This window comes from Oncorhynchus keta, chromosome 33 (assembly GCF_023373465.1).
Source record: "Oncorhynchus keta strain PuntledgeMale-10-30-2019 chromosome 33, Oket_V2, whole genome shotgun sequence".
Lineage (NCBI taxonomy): Eukaryota > Metazoa > Chordata > Actinopteri > Salmoniformes > Salmonidae > Oncorhynchus > Oncorhynchus keta.
Window position 1 is genome coordinate 19,887,280 of NC_068453.1, and position 13,863 is coordinate 19,901,142.

Below are 13,863 nucleotides of genomic sequence, written 5' to 3' on the forward strand. Positions count from 1 at the left end.
GTGTCTATAGAGGACGGAGCACAGCCACACTCACTGTCACAGGGATAAGGGTCTACCTTAGGGACGTTGTGATCGCTAGCTACCTTCTTGCACTTTAAAGGAGATGAGGCTGAACAGCGTTGGAGCTGTGTTTGTGTTCGTGTGTACACATAAAGAGCTTTGGTACTGTATGTGGTGTCACTGCAGATCAAGGACCGCGAAAATATTTACAATCACTCAAGTGGACCTATTCAGTACAACTGACCACATTGTAGAGTGCTGATTGCAATATTGTAAAGGACAAAGGATTACACGTTTTTCAATATCCAGATATTGTGAATTCATCATTGATGGCAGCTGTTCAAGTAGTTTCCATGTGCTTTGACATGGAACATGGGAGAAAAATACATTTTGACCTGCACATGAGTCCGCAAACAATCTAAACAGTTTATTTTTTTAAGTGCAGAAAAATGTCTGGCAGAGTTCAGGAAGTTTACTATTTAAAGTGATCGCCTGGGTTTATACTGTAATTACTCTCACCACGAGCCGCCATCAGCCAGCAGAAGAAGCGGATTGCAAACGGGATAGCTGATCCACAGTAACAGCCTGTTAACATGGAGCGGCATGTCTCCACCCAAGACATGCCGAGGGAGGTTGGTGGGAATAAGAGTCAGTCGGGGAGAACTGAGAGAGTTGTCAAAAAAAAAATAGAAAAACATACTATTTGGAGAGACAAGACAATAACAAAAGCCTTCTCGCTGGCTTTCATTTGTCACCTGTTCCTTCGTCGTCATTACATCTCCTTAAATAGCACTCTTATTTCCATCCGGACATTTCTACAACCAGACAGAGTACAAGAAGGGAACGAAAGAGCATTATGAGCACCGAACATTGCTTGTGGCTGGCAGCCCTTACAAACAGACAGCCAGTCTCCCTCTCCTGAAATAGTTAAGGACAAGTATGGAGGAGTGACAACGTGCTCGGTCTTTATGAGTGAGTTTAGGGTTGAAATGAGAGAAAGCAGATGGAAATCAGTATGCTGGAGAAAGTGTTATTCCGCCTTGGTTCTTCAACGTATGGCAGGTTTCAGAGGTTCAGCAGAAAGTATTAGAGGAATTCACAAACTGTAAGTCGCTCCTGATAAGAGCATCTGCTAAATGACACTATTTTTTATGCAAATGTAAAGTATGAGTGGGTCAGATTGTTCTTACAGATACACCTAAGCCAAATACATTTAAACTCTGTTTTTCAAAATTCCTGACATTTAATCCTAGTAAAAATTCCCTGTCTTAGGTCAGTTAGGATCACCACTTTATTTTAAGAATGTGAAATGTCAGAAAAATAGTGGAGAGAATGAGTTATTTCAGCTTTTATTTCTTTCATCACATTCCCAGTGGGTCAGACGTTTACATACACTCAGTTAGTATTTGGTAGCATTGTCTTTAAAATGGTTTAACTTGGGTCAAACGTTTCATGGTGGCCTTCCACAAGCTTCCCACAATAAGTTGGGTGAATTTTGGCCCATTACTCCTGACAGAGCTGGTGTAACTGAGTCAGGTTTGTAGGCCTCCTTGCTCGCACAAGCTTTTTCAGTTCTGCCCACAAATATTCTACAGTATTGAGGTCAGGGCTTTGTGATGGCCACTCCAATATGGTGCAGTGGTTTCTTCCTTGCTGAGCGGCCTTTCAGGTTATGTCGATATAGGACTTGTTTTACTGTAGATATAGATACTTTTGTACCTGTTTCCTCCAGCATCTTCACAAGGTCCTTTGCTGTTGTTCTGGGATTGATTTGCACTTTTCGCACCAAAGGACATTCGTCTCTAGGAGACAGAACGAATCTCCTTCCTGAACGGTATGACGGCTGCTTGGTCCTATGGGTTTTATACTTGCATACTATTGTTTGTTCAGATGAACGTTGTACTTTCAGGCGTTTGGAAATTGTGCCAAAGGATGAACCAGACTTGTGGAGGTCTACAATTTTTTTGCTGAGGTCTTGGCTGATTTCTTTTGATTTTCCCATGATGTCAAGCAAAGAGGCTCTGAGTTTTAAGGTAGGCTTTGAAATACACAGGTACACCGCCAGACACTGCCAATTGACTCAAATGATGTCAATTAGCCTATCAGAAGCTTCTAAAGCCATGACATCATTTTCTGGAATTTTCCAAGCTGTTTAAAGGTACAGTCAATTTAGTATATGTAAACTTCTGACCCACTGGAATGTTTATACAGTGAATTATTGTCACGTTCGCTGGAATAATTATCGGACCAAGGTGCAGCGGATGTTGAGTTCCACATAAGTTATTAGAAAGTGAAACTTAGCAAAACAAAACAATAAACAATAAACTAACAACGAACCGTGACCACAGAGGTGCTACGTGCACTAACTCAAAACAATATCCCACAAACACAGGTGGAAAAAATGCTACTTAAATATGATCCCCAATTAGAGACAACGATTACCAGCTGCCTCTAATTGGGAATCATACCATTCACCAACATAGAAAAACAAAACTAGAACCCACATAGAAATAATCAACTAGACTAACCCCCAGTCACGCCAGTCACTAGTCACGCCAGTCACCCCAGTCACTATGGTCAGGACGTGACAATTATAAGTGAAATAATCTGTCTGTAAACAATTGTTGGAAAAATTGCTTTTGTCATACACAAAATAGATGTCCTAACTGACTTGCCAAAACTATAGTTTGTTAACAAGACATTTGTGGAGTGGTTGAAAAACGAGTTTTAATGACTCCAACCTAAGTGTATGTAAACTTCTGACATCAAATCTATATGTCCTATATACCTACCTCTCTGTCAACGAACAGAACCAGGGTAATATGCTTGTGTGTTGCACACAAAGCCCGCCAAAAAAGATAACTTAACAACGGCCTTATAGCATTAGCTGTGGGACGTCAGAGGTCCACAACATGAATACAGCCGTAGACTCCATTGGCACATCACAATAGAGTCGGTCTTAAAGTGTCGACCAGAGAAGGTGCCTCACTCATCAGTGTTAGTGTGGTAGAGTGGACTTGCTGCGGGCAGATGATGAGCCTGGTCGAGCTCCAACCGTACAGGGACCGCCTTCTGCGTAGCCTAGAGGAATGCTGGGTAACAGTAGCTAATCATCTGGATGGGCCTGGAGGTGCCAAGGTCACACCACATAATTATATAGTAAATACTTAAGTTCCTTCTTCGATCTGCAGAGCCCTCTACAGGTATCACTCTATAGAAATCAATTTCCCCCAGTGTTCTAGTGATTGGACGCTGTTGCTTTCCACAGAACTGCCTGGTTTCACAGAATGTGCTCCGACATGATTGTTGTGATGAGACTTCTCTAGCTGTCAGGAGGGCTGTTTCTTACAGTCCAGGCTTAGGTGGAATGTGAGGCAGAGAACACCAGTATCCTTCTTTAAGGGCAAGAACGAGATGTGTTTGTATGCCTGTTTATATGCCTGTTTTGTTGAGGAATTGTATGGTGTCCAACGCATGATGAAAATACATACTAAATGCTAGATTCATATTTGTAAAACACAATCGCTTGGCTATTGTCAAAATCCAAACAATTAAAATTGTTTTGGATTTTGTTTTCTCCATCTGATAATGACATTTTCACAAGCATCTCCTTGTCACGACCAACGAATATGACTTCTCATGAGATGCTTTGCCATCATATTCCACATTGGATCCCCCTTCAGAAACGATGGGATGGTATGAGCCGTGGTCAGGGGATTACACCAGCTGACATATCTGGGGCGTTGGATTTCTGCCTCAGTGCCTGTCTAGGGGAGCAAGGCTCTGGTGATTGGCACGGCCATGTCCTCAAGGTCATGTTTGTTTTTCCCACTCACCCGTCTCTGTAGATTACTGTGGTAATATATCTCCTGTCAAAATGTCACCCATCCCCCCCAGCTCTGGTCCTTAACCAGTACACACATCTAAAGATGGTTTCCACCACATGTCCCCTTCATGTTGTAACCCAAGCCAGGGAAATATTTATTTTATTTGTATTTTTTATTTTACCTTTATTTTATTAGGCAAGTCAGTTAAGAACAAATTCTTATTTTCAATGACGGCCTATGAACAGTGGGTTAACTGCCTGTTCAAGGGCAGAACGACAGATTTTGTACCTTGTCAGCTCGGGGATTTGAACTTGCAACCTTCCAGTTCCAATGCTCTAACCACTAGGCTACCCTGCCGCCCCAGAACACAAACCTTGTATGTATGTTTTGTCTCCCGTCGGAATACTAAGAGATGGAAATGTAATCTCTCCCTTTGGCATCGCACTGAGCTGAGGGTTGGGCTTGGTCGTGATCGCAGACCATAGCTCTCAGGAACCCGGCCAAGGCTGCATGGGGCCTTATATTCATTACAGGGCAACGAGACGGATCGCATCATTCACCCAGCTGCTGCTCGAGACCCATTCAAAACGGCCAGCGTTAAGAGCGAATAAGCGATAAAGGTCTACCTGGTCAGAATACAGATGAGTTCTAGAGGAGGCATCTGATGTGAGGAAGATGGAGACAGACTCACATGTGTTCAGGCAAGCAGAGAGGTGGAGGGAGAGAGGGAGATGGAGAGTGGTGGATACCCTAAGTGGAAATGCAGGATGGAGGATAACACGGTGAAAAGAAAGATGAGGGGAGGCGGGTGAAAAGCAGGCGCCACGCCGGGAAAATGAATACTTATGTGAAGCACCACAAAGGGGTGGTTGTTCGTTGCAGATGGCTGACACATTGTAGGAGTCACGAAAGCAAACTCTCATTTCGCTGAAAGCGGTGGTTTGTAATATCATAACGACAATGTCATTGTGTTCCTACGATGACGGTTATTTTCTCACTCATCCAGCTGAGCGGTGGAAGTGGTAGCGAGCCCATTGATTTGCTCGAAACCATTGTTCTGTGGTTATTTGTCACAACCCTACTGTGCTCTGTGTGTACATTGAGTAATATACACAGGAGAACAGCTGGAAATGTTGGCAGTGCTAAATCTAATGTGTGTGGCAAGATTCAAAGCAATCCCACTAGTTACTTACTGTAGCATAGACACTCAAACAAGTTTACACACACACACACACACACATGCACGCACGCACGCACGCACGCACGCACGCACGCACGCACACACACACACACACACACACACACACACACACACACACACACACACACGTTTGTTATTAAAGCACATGAAAGTACATATGTTCCAGAAGGCATTTCTGCCAAAAAACGCATTTTGATTCAAAAAAGTTACATTCAAATGGCTTTTAAAATGTATTCTAATGGCTCTCCTGTGAAGTAGTGACGCGCGACATACGCCTAGTTTCCTGAAACGAGACACAAATTGCCTCTGAATTGTAGTGCCTTTGTGTACCTGCCAGTGCCAGCCGGAGGAAATAGCTTTTAATCTGTACATCAAACGCCCGCCAATTGCTCCTTAACAGTAATGGGGGAATGAATAGGGAATCACAAACTCCATCTCCACCTCCTGACACCGTCAAGATGGTGCAGATAGCTCTCCATCACAGCAGAACCTTGAGACGTACGCTGCAAGGACAGATCTTATTTGCATTTTTTATTTATCCATTTTGAAGTAATATGTTCTGTGATTCTGTGAATTTCCATCCATATGTTTATTGGATATTGTTTTTGGATTTTAGAATACATTTTTAATCCAAAATACAGTCAATCGATCACATTTGTTATGTTTCAAACATTATTTACAATGACATGAGACTTTGAAGTAGTATTGAAAATCCCCTGCTGTGACCCTAACTAGAACACTCCTCCACATCATCCACCTCCTCCACAATGGAGTGCCTTTCACACCGCAGTGGCAGGCAGCATCTGTGGGGAGGAGATCCCCAGCTGGTCCCCGTCCCTGGTCTTCATCTCATGACTCGGTTCCACCGGCATCCTAATGAACACGACCAATCGGCTGTGAAAGCGCTCAATCGATAATGGAAATATATATATATATATATATATATGTGTATATGTGTGTATGTATATATATACATATACATACACACACACACACAAACAAACAAACAAACAAACAAACAAACAAACAAACTGAGCTGATGGGAAAATCAACTTCACTGTGCCTTGGTTCTGGATACCGCCATTTGAGCCCATTGCCGTGCACATTGATTGGCTAGAAGAATTTAAACGCAAATGCTATTGGTCTTGTTTGCGCCTGGCTTGTAAAGTACTCTTAAAAGAAAATGGATGCACTCAAGAACACAATAGTATCTGACTGGGCTAGTTTAAAATGTCTCTTGAAAACAGGAACTGACCTGCAGTAACTAGTCTCAATTCAGTTCTATGAACGTTGGTTTCTTTTTGTTGTTCCACATTAACATGCTCCGTCTGTCTCTTCCTCAGCTTTGAACTATCTCAACTACGTGCAACTCCTGTGTAAAGAAGAAGAAGCAGCATTGGAGGAGCCCCTAGCAGCAGGCACCGTCGAGTTAAAGGTTAGTCTCTGTTCCCTCGTACTCAAAGACAGGCAAACAAAGCAGACACCCTGTCTCAGTGGAAATGACACAGGTCCACAGAGCCACTCTGGCTATTCACTGTCTCAGACCCCAAGGATCTCCAACCCCTATGGGCAAATAACCTCAGTCGCCTGGTTCCTTACCCTTAAATGCCAATGACCACAAGGGGACAATCCCGAAAAGAAGAAGAATTCCACAGAGATTTGTTTCACAATGTACAAAGACTAACGCTAATTGGTATGTATTATTCCACACATTTTGTGTATACATGCATGAAACAACTCATAGAGGCCCCCATTGCACTTTTCTAATAGAAAAGACACATCAAACAGTGGTACGCAGCACTGAAAGCCTCATTAGTACTGTAGAGTAAGACATGTGATACTACAGCCTCTGGACACCATAGCTCATTCATTGTCTAAAGACTTGGACTAATAAAGTATTGATTTGATCTATTAGAGCAGGAAAGGCACAAACAGACTATATACATTAGGCTATAATGCAAAGAGCTCCGTTGAGCTCCAAGTAGGAAGATGAATCATGTTAATGTCATGCTGTGACAAACAATAACAGCCAGAGCAACATTTTCAGATCCAACAACATACGCGAAAATCCTCTCTCTCAAGCTAGGGGAGACTGAGCGTGTGGCCAAGGGCACAACATGGCGACCCAGGTCATCATACATGACAAAAACAAATATTACAACACCACACACTGTTGATGAACATCTTATTTGAATAAAAAGCAGGAAAACAAATGAAGAGTGAAAAAAACAATGAAGATGGAGGCTTAAGGGAGTTTTATCATCACACACAAGGTTTCCAATATGGCTTGAGAAGGAATTAATGAATTCTGATTAAACCAGTGTTAATATAAGCCAGGCAAATCATATGGAGTCTTATCCTGGTGTAAGTTTATCCAATAGGGAACTCTGTCCTGGTGTCTGTTCACTGTTCCCTCCCTCGCACTACACTACACTACACTACACTACACTACACTACACTACACTACACTACACTACACAATACCACTCTTCTATAACAACATGTACATCCAGCTGGCGAGGCAGGTGCGGCGGGGTTGAGTGGCCATTTGCTGAGGCGTTGTGGCTGATTCAGGCCTTGTTAAATTCCATTTTGTTTGTGAGCGGTGCTGAGCTCGGCCTCCCCTGGGCGTATAAGGGCAGACTCCGAAGCCACCGCACCGACTGGGGACCGAGGGGAGCGGTCACAATTTTTCATCCTTATTACCCATGACATATCCAAAGTGGCAGAGTGCGGCCCATGGAGATATAGAGGGAGAGAGGGAGAGAGGGGAAAAGATAGAGGTGGGTACCTCAGGAGAACCAGGGAGTCTGTCTCCTATCCTCCCTCCCCCTCATGAACCTCTGAGCAGGGCCCCAATCTGCCTGGCTAAAACAATGCAATTCAATGACGGCGATTAGGTACATCTACAAGGTGACTTCCATATGGAAGAAGAGGTAGTTGGACGGGGGTGGGTGTCTTGCCTTCAGCCACGTGACATGATTGGAGAGGTTTTCTTCACTGAATGAGTCCCCCCTCTCCTCTGCCCTCCTTCCCACGGCGGAGATTAAGATCGCTTGTTGTAATTATTGCTCCTTGAGGCAGCCTAATTTTGCCAAGGAGATAGCATCACACCAGTCAGGTGCTTCAGAGGGTATCTGGCATCAGCTGTTGTCGTCCTCTCGGTGTTCCATACGGCATTGTTTTGTGATACATGTCTGTTGATCGACTGGCTTCTCTGGCTTCTGGGGCGCTGCCAATCCCCCGTCTGTCTCCAGATTCGCTCTCCTTCACTAACCATGTATTAGGAAAAAAGAAGGGGGAAATAATCACACGCAAAAGAGCCAGAAACCCTGAGGTGTCTGGGATGTCTGCCACCTGACGTACTGCATCAATCATCTGCCACCACAGTCCCATGAAACATCTGTCTTAGACACACCGGGAGCCTGGCCGCCTCCCATCCAAACACAGGTGTTTGACACGCACATTCAGCTCTGCCCAACGAGCAGCCATCTTTTACCGTCAGGTACAGTAATGTAAGGATTAGAGAACACAAATTAACAGGAATAAATGCATACATTCAGAAACCTTCACAGGTGTACGATATGTCATATAGTATATGCATTACAGGAGAAAAATGGGCACAACAGTTATTTGCTTTTCAAGTGATGTTCAAGCAAGCAGCATCATCACTAGAGAGCTCCTGTTATGGTAGTGACATTGAATGTTACAGTGATGACACTGAGAGTTATGGCGGTGACATTGGGAGTAACGGTGGTGACATTGAGAGCAACGGTGGTGACATTGAGAGTAACGGTGGTGACATTGAGAGTAACGGTGGTGACATTGAGAGTAACGGTGGTGACATTGAGAGTAACAGTGGTGAAATTGTGAGTTACGGTTGTGATATGGAAGGTTACGAGCAGATGCAGAGCCGGACTCCTCTACGGGTTCTCTCTGGGGAATGACTCCCCACCGAGAAATAATCTGCACCCATGATAAGTTTCATTGGCTGTTCAGGGCCAATGTTCTAATTCTCCAAAGACGAAGCTCAGCTCAACCCCGTTACAGATGTGTGTCACTGCAAATCACCCTCAACAGCACATGCATCACCCTGTCTTTCCCCAGCAGATCTATCGGTGACTCTTTCCTGGGGTAACCGCAGTCAGTTCAAGCACTCGGCTGATCTATTGCCCTCGCTCAGCAGTGGAGTAGGATCATTAGTTGGGTGTATTTTCTGTCTGGGAAAGCATAACGAGGAACGAGCAGCAATCGCTGTGGGTGTGAAGATATAAAGCCTGCTTGCTATCATCAACGAGCCTTAATGATCCTCAAAAAACAGACTAGTGTATATGATCACATCTTATAGGCTGAATCCAGGCTGTATCACATCCGGTCGTGATTGGGTGTCCCATAGGGCGGCGCACATTTGGCCCAGAGTCGTCCGGGTTTGGCCGGGGTAGGCCGTCATTGTAAAGAAGAATTTGTTCTTAACTGACATTTAAATGTAAATTATAAGAAGTGACCTCTATTAATTTGCTCTAATTGTGACGGAGTGACATGCTATTAAGGAACATGGAGAATGGAATCTCATAAGCATGAAGTTACATTGGTCATTGGGAATTGCCTCAACATTGGTGACCTTTGGCTCCATTTACTACAGTTGAGCAGGTTAATGTACGTTGTCACCGTGCGTGGCTACTCATGCGTGGATTCATGTTAATGTGTGAGTGATATTAATTGGAAGAGGATAAATTAATTTAATCCGTGTTAATTATTAGACTGACCTTTATTTAAATTGGCTATTGTGACTGTTTACAAGTCTCTAATCTCAATGTCATGTAGAGTGTGTGGGTCAATAAATTTTTTCTGGTATGTGTCTGTGTGTGTGTGTGTGTGTGTGTGTGTGTGTGTGTGTGTGTGTGTGTGTGTGTGTGTGTGTGTGTGTGTGTGTGTGTGTGTGTGTGTGTGTGTGCGTGTGCGTGTGCGTGCGTGCGGGAGAGGGAGTGCTCAGTGGCAGATCGTGATAAACCCTCAATCTTTACGTAGGAGCTGCTACAGTTCAGGTCTCCCCTCTTCTGCGCCCAAATTATTATTTTTCTCTCTCGCTCTTTCTCTCTCATTATTTTGCTCACTCTCCTCCATCTAACTCTCTCTTCCTCTAGCTTTTCTTCCCTGCTTTCTCTCTCTTGGTCCTCCACTCATCCGTTCTTTTCTCTCCCTCTATCTGTCCAGGCCCTCTCCCCATATCTCTCCCAGCAGGTCACAGCCCCTTCTGGTCTGAGCATAGACACTAGGGGGAGACCCTGTGATGTGGCCAGCTACAGTATTCCCACACTGGGCCACTTCACCACCATCATGCTGGGCCTATCTACTGTCAGACTCCCCACTCTAACCACACACACTGCTCACTCCACCAACCACAGCACGACAATGAGTCACGCTATCGGGAAAGGCAGAGAGTAGTTGGAAACATGAGAGTGTCACACCCTGATCTGGTTCACCTGTCCTTGTCCTTGTTATTGTCTCCACCACCTCCAGGTGTTGCTTATTATCCCCGGTGTATTTATCCCTGTGTCTCTCTGTGCCAGTTCGTCTTGTTTGCCAAGTCAACCAGCATTTTTCCTATTTTTCCCAGTCTCTGTTTATTTCTAGTCCTCCTGGTTTCGACCCTCTGTCTGTTCTGACTACCAGCCTGCCTATCCCCTTGTACTGTTATAGACTCAGATCTGGTTTCGACCCTCTGTCTGTTCTGACTACCAGCCTGCCTATCCCCTTGTACTGTTATAGACTCAGATCTGGTTTCTGACCCCTGCCTGGCCTGACTACCAGCCTGCCTATCCCCTTGTACTGTTAGAGACTCAGATCTGGTTTCTGACCCTGTGTCTGTTCTGACTACCAGCCTGCCTATCCCCTTGTACTGTTATAGACTCAGATCTGGTTTCTGACCCTCTGTCTGTTCTGACTACCAGCCTGCCTATCCCCTTGTACTGTTATAGACTCAGATCTGGTTTCTGACCCTGTGTCTGTTCTGACTACCAGCCTGCCTATCCCCTTGTACTGTTATAGACTCAGATCTGGTTTCTGACCCTGTGTCTGTTCTGACTACCAGCCTGCCCATCCCCTTGTACTGTTATAGACTCAGATCTGGTTTCTGACCCTGTGTCTGTTCTGACTACCAGCCTGCCTATCCCCTTGTACTGTTAGAGACTCAGATCTGGTTTCTGACCCTGTGTCTGTTCTGACTACCAGCCTGCCTATCCCCTTGTACTGTTATAGACTCAGATCTGGTTTCTGACCCCTGCCTGGCCTGACTACCAGCCTGCCTATCCCCTTGTACTGTTATAGACTCAGATCTGGTTTCGACCATCTGTCTGTTCTGACTACCAGCCTGCCTATCCCCTTGTACTGTTATAGACTCAGATCTGGTTTCGACCCTGTGTCTGTTCTGACTACCAGCCTGCCTATCCCCTTGTACTGTTATAGACTCAGATCTGGTTTCTGACCCTGTGTCTGTTCTGACTACCAGCCTGCCTATCCCCTTGTACTGTTATAGACTCAGATCTGGTTTCTGACCCTGTGTCTGTTCTGACTACCAGCCTGCCCATCCCCTTGTACTGTTATAGACTCAGATCTGGTTTCTGACCCTGTGTCTGTTCTGACTACCAGCCTGCCTATCCCCTTGTACTGTTATAGACTCAGATCTGGTTTCTGACCCCTGCCTGGCCTGACTACCAGCCTGCCTATCCCCTTGTACTGTTATAGACTCAGATCTGGTTTCGACCATCTGTCTGTTCTGACTACCAGCCTGCCTATCCCCTTGTACTGTTATAGACTCAGATCTGGTTTCGACCCTGTGTCTGTTCTGACTACCAGCCTGCCTATCCCCTTGTACTGTTATAGACTCAGATCTGGTTTCTGACCCTGTGTCTGTTCTGACTACCAGCCTGCCTATCCCCTTGTACTGTTATAGACTCAGATCTGGTTTCTGACCCTGTGTCTGTTCTGACTACCAGCCTGCCCATCCCCTTGTACTGTTATAGACTCAGATCTGGTTTCTGACCCTGTGTCTGTTCTGACTACCAGCCTGCCTATCCCCTTGTACTGTTATAGACTCAGATCTGGTTTCTGACCCTGTGTCTGTTCTGACTACCAGCCTGCCTATCCCCTTGTACTGTTAGAGACTCAGATCTGGTTTCGACCCTCTGTCTGTTCTGCCTACCAGCCTGCCTATCCCCTTGTACTGTTATAGACTCAGATCTGGTTTCTGACCCTCTGTCTGTTCTGACTACCAGCCTGCCTATCCCCTTGTACTGTTATAGACTCAGATCTGGTTTCTGACCCCTGTCTGGCCTGACTTTGAGACTGCCTATCCCCTTGTACTGTTATAGACTCAGATCTGGTTTCGACCCTCTGTCTGTTCTGACTACCAGCCTGCCTATCCCCTTGTACTGTTATAGACTCAGATCTGGTTTCTGACCCTGTGTCTGTTCTGACTACCAGCCTGCCTATCCCCTTGTACTGTTATAGACTCAGATCTGGTTTCGACCATCTGTCTGTTCTGACTACCAGCCTGCCTATCCCCTTGTACTGTTATAGACTCAGATCTGGTTTCTGACCCTGTGTCTGTTCTGACTACCAGCCTGCCTATCCCCTTGTACTGTTATAGACTCAGATCTGGTTTCTGACCCTGTGTCTGTTCTGACTACCAGCCTGCCTATCCCCTTGTACTGTTATAGACTCAGATCTGGTTTCTGACCCTGTGTCTGTTCTGACTACCAGCCTGCCTATCCCCTTGTACTGTTATAGACTCAGATCTGGTTTCTGACCCTGTGTCTGTTCTGACTACCAGCCTGCCTATCCCCTTGTACTGTTAGAGACTCAGATCTGGTTTCTGACCCTGTGTCTGTTCTGACTACCAGCATGCCTATCCCCTTGTACTGTTAGAGACTCAGATCTGGTTTCGACCCTCTGTCTGTTCTGCCTACCAGCCTGCCTATCCCCTTGTACTGTTATAGACTCAGATCTGGTTTCTGACCCTCTGTCTGTTCTGACTACCAGCCTGCCTATCCCCTTGTACTGTTATAGACTCAGATCTGGTTTCTGACCCCTGTCTGGCCTGACTTTGAGACTGCCTATCCCCTTGTACTGTTATAGACTCAGATCTGGTTTCGACCCTCTGTCTGTTCTGACTACCAGCCTGCCTATCCCCTTGTACTGTTATAGACTCAGATCTGGTTTCTGACCCTGTGTCTGTTCTGACTACCAGCCTGCCTATCCCCTTGTACTGTTATAGACTCAGATCTGGTTTCGACCCTCTGTCTGTTCTGACTACCAGCCTGCCTATCCCCTTGTACTGTTATAGACTCAGATCTGGTTTCTGACCCTGTGTCTGTTCTGACTACCAGCCTGCCTATCCCCTTGTACTGTTAGAGACTCAGATCTGGTTTCTGACCCTGTGTCTGTTCTGACTACCAGCATGCCTATCCCCTTGTACTGTTAGAGACTCAGATCTGGTTTCGACCCTCTGTCTGTTCTGCCTACCAGCCTGCCTATCCCCTTGTACTGTTATAGACTCAGATCTGGTTTCTGACCCTCTGTCTGTTCTGACTACCAGCCTGCCTATCCCCTTGTACTGTTATAGACTCAGATCTGGTTTCTGACCCCTGTCTGGCCTGACTTTGAGACTGCCTATCCCCTTGTACTGTTATAGACTCAGATCTGGTTTCGACCCTCTGTCTGTTCTGACTACCAGCCTGCCTATCCCCTTGTACTGTTATAGACTCAGATCTGGTTTCTGACCCTGTGTCTGTTCTGACTACCAGCCTGCCTATCCCCTTGTACTGTTATAGACTC

General features: G+C 45.4%; 1 protein-coding gene across 3 annotated transcripts in view; it reads left to right on the forward strand.

The window, feature by feature from the left end:
- LOC118366363 (synaptotagmin-1-like) overlaps nt 1-13,863 on the forward strand; it is a 225,540-nt gene that overhangs the window by 90,256 nt on the left and 121,421 nt on the right. For all 3 annotated transcript variants that reach the window (XM_052492401.1, XM_052492403.1, XM_052492402.1), the window contains exon 3: nt 6,372-6,463. The gene's annotated coding sequence lies outside the window, so the exon portion shown is untranslated. The remainder of the gene's footprint in view (nt 1-6,371; nt 6,464-13,863) is intronic.